Here is a 10,534-nt window from a genome sequence, read left to right as displayed (position 1 = left end):
AGTAACATCACAGCACGTAGTTGTTCTGAGTGTTCTATGTACACATGTAGTTGTTATGAGTGTTCTATGTACATCCTTCCATTATAAAAGACAGTCTTTGTCAGCTTTATTTATTCGCAATGTATATCTTTTTGTTGCCATAAACATTTTGTCTGATTTTATCTATGTGTCAAGTGAAGGCACTCTGTCTTTCTCTTCCTTCCTCTAGTTCTTCAACTGTGTAGTGAAAGCTACTATCACGCCTGCAAGGTTGATCTTAAATTTTCCAGTCCAAGAGGTTGAAGCAAGTATCTCTCTTGCAGTGATGACAGTTTTAGAGTAGACACTGCAAAAAGACTTTTCTAAATGCAGTACATCATCAACTAAACTGCCAGTAAGCTGCACATGCACATTTTTCTTTTCTGACATTCTGATCTTCACCTAAGCTTTGGAATTTAAACTGTTTTTGTAAAGCTTTCACATGTAATGCAGTACAAACTTTTTGTAGTCTTTTGTATTTTATTGGACTAGCAATTTGTACAAGCAGGCTCAACGAGAACACTGTTTATATTCGTAAATTGCAAGACGCTAGAAATCTGCAAGTAGTGCGTCATGTCAAAGCAATCGTAATATTTCTCTTATACATTATTGTAAGCTTGCGCTCACCTCTTGACCATATCCAAGGTCTTTTGTTTGCTTGCTGTAAGTCTAAAGTAATTTACGACAAAGCCAATTGCTCTGAATTAGTAGTAAGATAGTTAGATCTAGAATAGATAAAGCATCTCCTTTTCCATAGAAAAATCTAATATTTCTTGCCACACGCATAACTGTTGTTCCACTCTCAATCTCTCTCAAAATGTTTCTGCAGCCTTCTTTTCAGTCATTCACAAAAGACAACTGCAAAAATCAGAGTGTGTGAGTTACAATATAGAAGATTGATTTCTATTTAAAGTTTTAATGAGGCTTACATTTGCATGATTGTTGTCATCGGATCCATCTGCAACTAAAATCTCTCCACGGGTGGAGGTAGTTCCAACTTCAATGTTGTCACATTTGATGAAGACAAATCTCATAGTTCCGAGATAGTTCTTCAGGCCAGAGCTTGTTGCTTCATTCAGAAAAGCTCTGATTTTAATCTCGAGGTAGAAGCTCAAGTTGACGAAAAAAGGCATACCAGTAGTAATAACTCATGAGCCATTTAAATACAAAAAAAGTGATGAGCTACCTCCATCCTTGCTATTCTTTTGTCTCACAGAAGCACCCTCTATGCGTATAAATTTACCAACTTTCAGTTTGTTGAGGAAAAGATTTATGAGCGAAGCTTCTATAACAATTATGGTGGTGTTTGAGTTGTGTGAATCTACAATGTCCACTTTGAAATATTTATTGTTAAATGCTTCATTGATCTTGTGTGTACCGTAGTTATTTAATACATTTTCTTCTATAGCAAATCAAGATGTCACGTCACAAAGATTGACAATGTGAAGCAACGGAAGTGAAGTTCCTGCTTGCGGGCCTGCTTGATACGCGATTACTTCATCATCATCGTTGTCATTATCTTCAAGGTTGATCACATCGATGTTTTGAGGCATGGAGATCAAATTTTCAAGTAGTATTGTGCGTTGTGTGCATGCTTGACATCTTGATTTGTTGCATTGTTATACGGGGCTTTTGAACCACTAGATTGATGAACGCTTCGTGCACTTGTTAAGAAATATGCATTTTAGGTTGCGTTTCAATAAAACTTAACTGGGCAAATGAAATGCACAGAAAACGATGCCCATTGTGAGACTGTTCTTTGTTCTTTGGAAAGCATGATTCAACAATAAAAGCACATTCATTTTCTACACTTCTTTTATAGCCCTTGGCAGGGGAGCTCACAGATGTTTCGCTAAGCTTGATTGGAGCGCTGCTTCTCTTTAAATAAGCGCTTTTTTCTTTGATTAGAATATCACTACATTGTGCTTGATTTTTATTTCTTGGTTCTACAAAATAATCAGAACTCAAATCTCACTATATATAGTATTACAGCAGTAAGAATTTATTTACTATTAAAAGCAACAGAAGATGGTACCATCAATGTCCATTTTTTATGCGCTCTAAGAACGGAAAGCCATACTAAAAGCTATATGTTGGTGCTCTGTAATATAACCGTTAAAGTGAGATAATTAAAACAGAACATGGCAAAGAAGGTATGATTGTGAGCGTCTTGTGAAAGAGGAGTAGCAGATTGTGTCAATTACAAGCAGAATTTATTTTAAGCTTATCGAAATATTTTCAAGATACGAGACGGTGAGAGAAGGGGAGGGGGAGAGAGAGAGAGAGAGAGAGAGAGAGAGAGAGAGAGAGAGAGAGAGAGAGAGAGAGAGAGAGAGAGAGAGAAAGAGAATATTTTTTGTGGCTCGTAAGAACCATTTTGGCTTTCTTTCAAGGTGTGTCGAATCATGACAATTGCTTCAAGTTGCTTTGAAAGTGCATTGAAATAAATCTTTGATGTTGTGATCTCTTCCTAAGTACTTTTCACAAGCTTGAATGGAACCTAGAGTCCATAAAGATAAAGATTGTTTGAAAATTACAATGTTCTTCTATTGAGCATGTTCTTAGATATAATAACCTTTGCATTTCACAAATGCAAATACATTGCTCTCAACAAGCTATTAGATATATATATAGAGAAGGTTTGTGCTTGCTTTTCCTTGAAATGTTAGGTGTTCGATGATTGAAGGTGACAAAATTACATCTCTAAGTAATGATGTCGTTCTATGAAGCTTATTTTCAGGCATAAGTAAGCTCTAGATGTGAGACTAACATTCATTTTTATAATATGTCAGATTTTTAAAAAACACATCTCACTTGTCAAGAAGAGTAAACTGTGTGAATTTCAAATGATTGAATACTAAAAGTTATACTTTGTAGATGGTATTAAAGTGTGTCAAACAAACTTTTGTTCCCTGTATATAAAAAGAGCAAGACATAGTTATGTTGTTTCTACATTAATTTCATGATACACTTAAAATTGAAGAACAAAGAAGCTGCATGTTTTGGGAATCTAGGAAGTAAAAAAGAGGAGAAAGCAGTATCACTGAAAAAAAATTAAATACGAGGAAACCATGTATATGTATATACAAAAGGTTATTCAATGCTTGAAAAGATATTGGCTTAAACGAGATGTGGTGACATCTCATAAATAGGTCGTAAGCACTTCTCATATTTCAAATCAAGCTTATGTAATCTCTCTAAAAGATCCACTGATGTTTTTCTATCTTCTGGCACAATCCACTTATATTCTGTCATCCACTCTTTAATGACTCTAGTGTCGATTTTTGAACGTCCATTCCATTTGACTTTTTAGAAGTGTCTAAAATCATCGCAGAAGATTGTGAACATTTCTATCAACCAAGACAAAGCGTACATATCAGTCGCTTTAGACCAAGGACAGGGAGAAGCAATACTCAGTAGCTCAAGAGCTCTCCATGGTCTCGCATCGTGATCTTCTTTTATTGCGATATTTGTCGGCCTCTGTTCGATCCCATATCTCAAAGCTAAACCCCAATCAATCAATCCTATTCGAGGCATTCCCTCCTTGGTGAAATCAAACATAACATTCCACAAATGAAGGTCATTGTGGATAACTCCTTCACTGTGTGTTGCACATACTGCAGCTACCAATATTGTGATTATAGATGGTGCATTGTTAATCAAGCTAGCAATTCTTGCAATTTCTTTGTCATGTGGTAGTTGCTTTGGTTTCTTTTTCTTTTCTTTTCTCTTGTTTTCTCTCTCATCTGACGAATCAGGTTTCAGCATGCCCGCAAAAGTTCCATAAGAGCTCGACAGACTTTGCATGATGATCCCAAGGTTTCCTCCTTAAAAAAAGGGGAATAGAAACCACCATTTCTCTTTGCAAGTATGACCAAGAGCTTGAACTATTCTTGGATGCGCCTAATCGATTGCTGCTTCATGCGCAAAAGATTAGTGTATTCTTGCACGACTTCCAGTAAATTATTTAGCACAGTATGTAATGGATGCTGGAAAGTACGAGACACCTTGAACATTACATTCAAAAGTCTCGCCATATGATCCCTTTCCAAGCCTCTTGTCTAGCACCAGCGCTTCAATAGGCACTCCAATCATCACACTACATGATGTACTATATATAGTCCACAATAAATGAATACCATTGGTAGCTTCTCTAGTAGCAGCGTCCTCTAATCTGTGCACATTTGTAGATGCTCCTTTCACCGCTTTTTTCTTGCTAATTAGGGTTTCAGAGAAAGGCACACAGCTTGGAGAAGACGAAGGAAGCTCAAGGCACACAATAGAGAGTGTGTTACATAGTGTGCAATGAAAGATAGATAGCCCTAGAGTGATGGGCGTATATACAATGCTCGGGGGAAAAAACCTCCTAAAGAGGGGAAAAATGCCCCGGCGGTCCTAGTGTGTTCACACGCATCACTACCACATCTATATGGTAACAAATCCCCCCTGGAGTGATGCGGTGAACGAGAGCTGGCACATGAGTAAAGGGAAGTGCCATGCCCTGAGGACATGATCAGTCCACAAAGGGGAGTAAGCCCAAAGCTTTGCGCAAAGCTTCAAGCTTCTCACGAGACAATGCCTTTGTGAAAATATCTGCAAGGTTGTCCTGTGTTGGCACATAAGCCAAGCTGATCTCTCCTGCTGAAAGTCTCTCCTTGACATAGTGGTAATGCACCTCAATGTGCTTTGTGCGAGCATGAAAAATTGGGTTCCTCGCAACTGCCAATGCGCTCTGATTGTCGGTGTAGATAGTGTTGGCAGTGTCCTATCCAACACCCAACTCAGCCATAAGGCGTCTGAGCCATACACACTCAATCGTAGCTGTGAAGACTCCCTGCACTCAGCCTCACAACTCGAAGTGGCCACAATAGGTTGCTTCTTGCTCAACCATGATATACATGAACTGCCAAGCATGAAACAAAAACCAATTGTGGACACTCGCGTATCAAAACAACCAGCCCAATCTGAGTCCGAAAAAGCATGTAAGTCTGGCGGCAATGATCCCCCCTTGGGATAAAACAAGCCAAGATGTAAAGTGCCACTAAGGTAGCAGAAAATCCTCTTGATAGCCTGCCAATGCTTAGACCGTGGGCTATGCATAAATCTGCTGACCTGTGAGACTGCAAACTGAATATAGAAATGAGGCAGCCAATAGCAGTTTGATAAAGAGTGACATCAGCAGGATCACCAGCATCATGTAGACTCAACTTCAAACCTATTTCCATGGGAGTGGCAATAGGTTTGCAATCCTCAAGTCCAAACTTACATAGCAATGTCTCTATGTAACTTTTCTAACACAAGGCAATACCACCATCACACTACTTAAACTGTATACCCAAGTAATGATGCAACAACCCCAAATCTTTCATCTTGAAAGTAGCATTCAAATCAGCCTAAAATTCAGCAATATGTCTCTCATTTGGTCCAGTGATCAGCAAATCATCGACATAAAGAACCACAATGAGAAGTACATTACCCTCACGCTTTACATTCAATGTGCTTTTTTTTGGACTGTTACAAAAGCCTCGTTTGACCAAATGAGCGTCAGCCTCATACCAAGCACAAGGAGATTGCTTCAATCCATACAAAGCCTTCTTAAATCTGCACACTTTTTCCTCTTGTCCTTTTATGACAAAACTGCGAGGCTGCGTTACATAAACTTCCTCAAATATGTCACTATTGAAGAAAGCAGTAACAATGTCTAATTGATGTACATCCCAACCAAAATGAGATGCCAATGCACATAGAAAACGCACAGTAGTTATACGACAAGTGGGAGCAAAAGTCTCTTCATAATCTATGCCTTTTTGTTGTGCATAACCCTTTGCAACAAGTCAAGCCTTATGGCAATCGATCTCACCATCCAGCTTGCGTTTCAACTTGTAAACCCACTTCGTACCAATGGAATTTTTTCCAGGAGGCAAATCACATAAAGTCCATGTGTCATTTTCTATAAGTGCATCATATTCTGATTGCATGGCAGCCATCCAATTTTTTAAATTCTGTGCTTCATCAAAAGACAGAGGCTCCTCAACATCATGTAAGCTAGACATAGCCAAAGCATAACAATCTGATGCATAAGATGCATGGTGAGAGCTTGAACGAGTACGACTAGACAAAGGTGCATCCAATTTATTGTCACGCAAAGTGTGCACAAGTCATTTTGGCATACCTCTAGCCTACTCATTTTCAGCCCTTTCCTCATCAAGTACATCATGTACATCTACATCAGTAAGTAGGCTGATCTGTAACATTTTCAGAAACCCCCATAGGCTGTACATTTGCCTCATTGGAACTTACATTCGTATTTCCACCACTGAAAAGGGGTAACAAGGTGTCATAAATGTCATGTGAGCTTACATTACTGTCTCTAGTACATGACAGCAAGGGCTGAACAGAATCTTCCACAAACACTACATCCCGTAAAACCAGAATACGTTTTGTTTGCGGATGATACAAACTGTAACCTTTGCTTTCAGCACTATAACCAACAAAAATACATTTGACAACCTTATTATCCAATTTTCTGCGTTGTGTTTGTGGCACCAAAACGTATGCCAAACAACAAAAAACATGCATGTGCTCAATAGAAGGCTTTCTATCATGCCATGCTTCATACGGAGTAATAGACTACAAAGCTTTTGTAGGACACCTGTTTAGTACATAAGTGGTACACATGATGGCCTCAAGCCAAAAAGAAGGCGGCAAAGCTTGACTTTTGACCATACATCATGCCATTCTATAAGTAACCTGTTTTTCCTCTCAGCAACACCATTTTGCTGAGGTGTATAAGGCACTGTACATTGGTGTTTTATCCCACGACTAGCCAAAAATGCATTGAATTCATGAGACATATACTCCCCCCCTCGATCGGAACGGAGGGTGCCCATAGTACATTTCAAGACATTTTCAACCATAGCCAAAAATTGTTTGAAGCACATAAAAACTTCGGACTTCGCTTTAAGCGGAAATACCCATGCATGCTTGGAGTAATCATCAATGAAAGTCACGAAGTATAGGTAATTGCCCAAGGAGGGAGTTTGCATGGGCCCACAAACATCACTATGCACAAGCTGCAACCTGCATGTGGCCCGAACTGAACCATCCTTTGGAAACTTAGAATGCTGCATCTTACCCAAAACACAGCCTTCACAAACATGTTTGATAGGTGCTTCAAGAGGCGGCAAAGAAGCAACCATATTAGATTTCTGCAAATGCAGCAAACTGGCAAAATTTAGATGACCAAAACATGCATGCCAAAGTTTTGCATCTGAAATAGCCCTTGAATGTGCAACAGCATTTGCAAAATTTTGTCTACACTTGTCATACAAAGTGAGCTTATACAGCCCACGGCACAAAAGGCCAGATGCAACAATTTCATCACCAAAATTGAGATCATGAACTGTACATCTGTCATCCACAAATTTGACTACAAGTCCAAGTCTAGCAAGTGCGGATACAGACAAGAGATTCTTCTTGATCCCAGGTACATAAAGTGCATCAACAAGTGTGAAGGAACTACCATTTGCAGCAGTAAGCACAATCTTCCCAATTCCCTAAACTGGATAAGAGGCATTGTTGGCACAAGTGAGTGAATTTCCATGAGGGATAGACTTGGGAGAGGTGAACAATTCACGATGTGAGGTAATGTGCTTTGTAGCACCACTGTCGAAATACCACAAATGTGAATCTGTAGCAACTGACATGCATGCATCATGGATAGCAGGATTGTAAGTGCACTTTGCGCTTAAAGCCCATTCTACATCAACATCAGCATCACAATCTCCTTTCACAAAAGACTCAACATTGGCTGCATTTGTAGTGGAACCAGCATTCGTAGTGGAACCACCCTCTTTCTTCTTAGCCTCTTTGGCCTTCAACTTAGGACACTGCTTGATCAAGTGATCATTTGCTTTACAATAATGGCAACGCATCTTCTTTTTGCCCTTATCACCAGAGTTTCCAGACGAATTGTTGCCAGCAAAAGCATTAAGAACAGAATTTTTGCCACTCGCAGCAGAACCATAAGAAGTGGCTGCATTGCTGTTACCACCCTTTCTTTGAGAAGCAATAAAAGCCTGTTCAACTACACGCTGCCTAGTCCTATTTTTTCAGGAAAGTGACTCTCGCAACAGGAATGTGCATAATGCATCAAACTTGACAACTTCTAGATTTTCTTGAGTCATAAGTCTCCAAGTACTAGCAAATGTCTGGTATGAATCTCATAAGACATCAAGAACAGTCTGCACAAGGGAATTGTCTAAAATGACTTCACCTGCAAAAATAAGTTTCTCATTAATATCCTTGACACTAGGAAGGAAAGTGTCCATATCATCTTCCTCATGCATAATCTTCGACTCCAGCTCTTTACGCAGCAAAGCAATTTTAGCCTCATTGCAACTTGCCTAAAGACCAGCCAAAATATCCCAAGCCAGCTTTGCAGATTTTGCTAAACGGATGTGAGGAACAATGGTGCGCTTCACAGAAAACGGAATCAATGCATGAGCTTGCACATCCTTTACATCCCAACGAGCTTGTTCTATCGTAGGCAAAACAACTCTAATAGCAGCAATCCTTGCAGCAAGACCTGCAACATCCTCAACATCGCCTTCATCCTCAGAACCAGGACGTACATCAATGCCCTGCACAATATTCCAGACGCCCTTTTACACAAGAACGTGTTGCATCATATAAGCCCACATAGGGTAATTGTCCCCATCCAACCTGTCCTCAGCAACAAAAGAAGTTGAAGACACCTGTGTTCTTGTCAGCCATGGTTAATGCAGCACCTGATGTGAAAACTGCCCGAAAATAGGAGAAACGGAGCGGGAACAACACGTGCTATATAGCACAAACCATAGAAGACTGTAAGGCACTTGTTATGCAAAAATCGGTACTAACAGAAATTCTGCACAAAATGACAAAACTGCCTGTGCAGACCTGCCTGTAGTGGAAACGGAGGCCGAAATGAGCCCGAATCAGAAATCTGAGCAGACTAAGCTCTACGAGCACACTCGAAATATTTATCGACCTGCAATCGCTCGCCAAACCTCATTGTAATTGGAGAAAGTGAGTAGGTGTGTGCTGGAGCAGCTAGCGTGTAAGGTCTCTGACCCCAACCAAAAAGAGCACCCTTGTACCATGAAATGATCATAATGGAAAAAAGTTACTATTTTTAGCAGTTTTCTAAATTCTGTCAGTGCCATGATGTTTAGAATGTTATAAAGCTTCGAAATGTGAATCAAAATAATTTTTGTGAAAATTTTCCAAATATAATAAGTTTTTGGTCACCCGACCCGTCTAGTTTTGACCGTCTCGAAAATCTGCACCCATACCCTGAATTTGAAAAAAATGCATTTTCGAACTCCAGGGGGTTCCTAAATATGGCAAGTACTCGGTCCAAGACGCCTTAGTTAGAGCTCAGTATAGCAATTTACGGCATCAAAATCTGACTCGTATAGCCCGTTTTAGACTAAAACCAAATTTTCATAAAATTGGTCGGGAAGGCACCGGGGGGGCCCGAGGCTGTGTGGGAACAGGTTCCAGCCCACTCCAGCTCAGCTTTAGCAGCTAGGGGGCTCCTTCTCTCTTTGTGGGAGTCCTAGGAGAGTTTCCAAGCCAGTAACTAAGTGTCAGAGCCAGTTAACCAAGCCAACTGGACACTTGGTGGGTAGGGGAACTGGACTTGCCAATGTAGAGACTCAGTGCTCCCCCAGATGCAAATAGCAAGGCTGGTCGATTTTTAGCCTGTAGGAGCCTATTTAAAGGCCTGCACACACACACACACACACACACACACATGCTCACACACACACACAGTGCATACACACACACCTACACACACTGGGAAGGTGCTGTCAGTACACACACAGTTTTTGAAGTAGAAGCAAGGAGGGAGGTGCTGCCGAAATTCTCATCTTGAGGATTCATTGGATCAGAAAAATCAGAGGATTCTCAGCCCCTAATCACGCTCTTTTCTTCAAGTTTATCAGTTAAATTAGTGAGTAAAATGGCCCCGGTTAAGAGAACTCGCTTCGGTGGTGCCCACGACCACGAGGCGGGAACGAGCAATACAAATGGAATAGGAAAAGCTCCCATGGTCGAACAAGCACCGGCCATCTCATGTGCCAATGACGAAGAAATGGAAGAGGAAAGAATGTCTGCTAGGGAAAATTTAGCTCGACATGTTCATTTTATTTCCAATGTTGAATCAGTCCTGACCCCCCTACTGATCACAGGGGGCAGAGTTCCTCGTTAAGGGCTCTTGAATCCACGACTTTCTTTTTATGCGGTGGATACCCACGACTTGCTTTCTATGCGGTGGGAACCCACGTCTGCTGGTTAAGCGGTGGGAATGTCCATGTCGTGCTTTCTATGCAATGGACATACCTAGTTGTATGGGCAGCTAGGCGACAACGGGAGGAGTAAACTCTCGCTGGAGGGGGGATGTTGTACCTCCAGAACATTGGAATTTTAATGAATAAGTTTGAGTAGAATTTTTACTAGAATACTGTCT

General features: G+C 40.5%; 1 pseudogene; it reads right to left on the bottom strand.

The window, feature by feature from the left end:
* Positions 1–204: 204 nt before the first annotated feature.
* Positions 205–3,786, bottom strand: LOC147453088 (uncharacterized; annotated as a pseudogene).
* Positions 3,787–10,534: the final 6,748 nt, after the last annotated feature.

Source organism: Adiantum capillus-veneris, chromosome 8 (genome assembly GCF_014529385.1).
Source record: "Adiantum capillus-veneris isolate H3 chromosome 8, ASM1452938v2, whole genome shotgun sequence".
Lineage (NCBI taxonomy): Eukaryota > Viridiplantae > Streptophyta > Polypodiopsida > Polypodiales > Pteridaceae > Adiantum > Adiantum capillus-veneris.
This window is presented reverse-complemented; position numbering and strand designations above follow the sequence as displayed.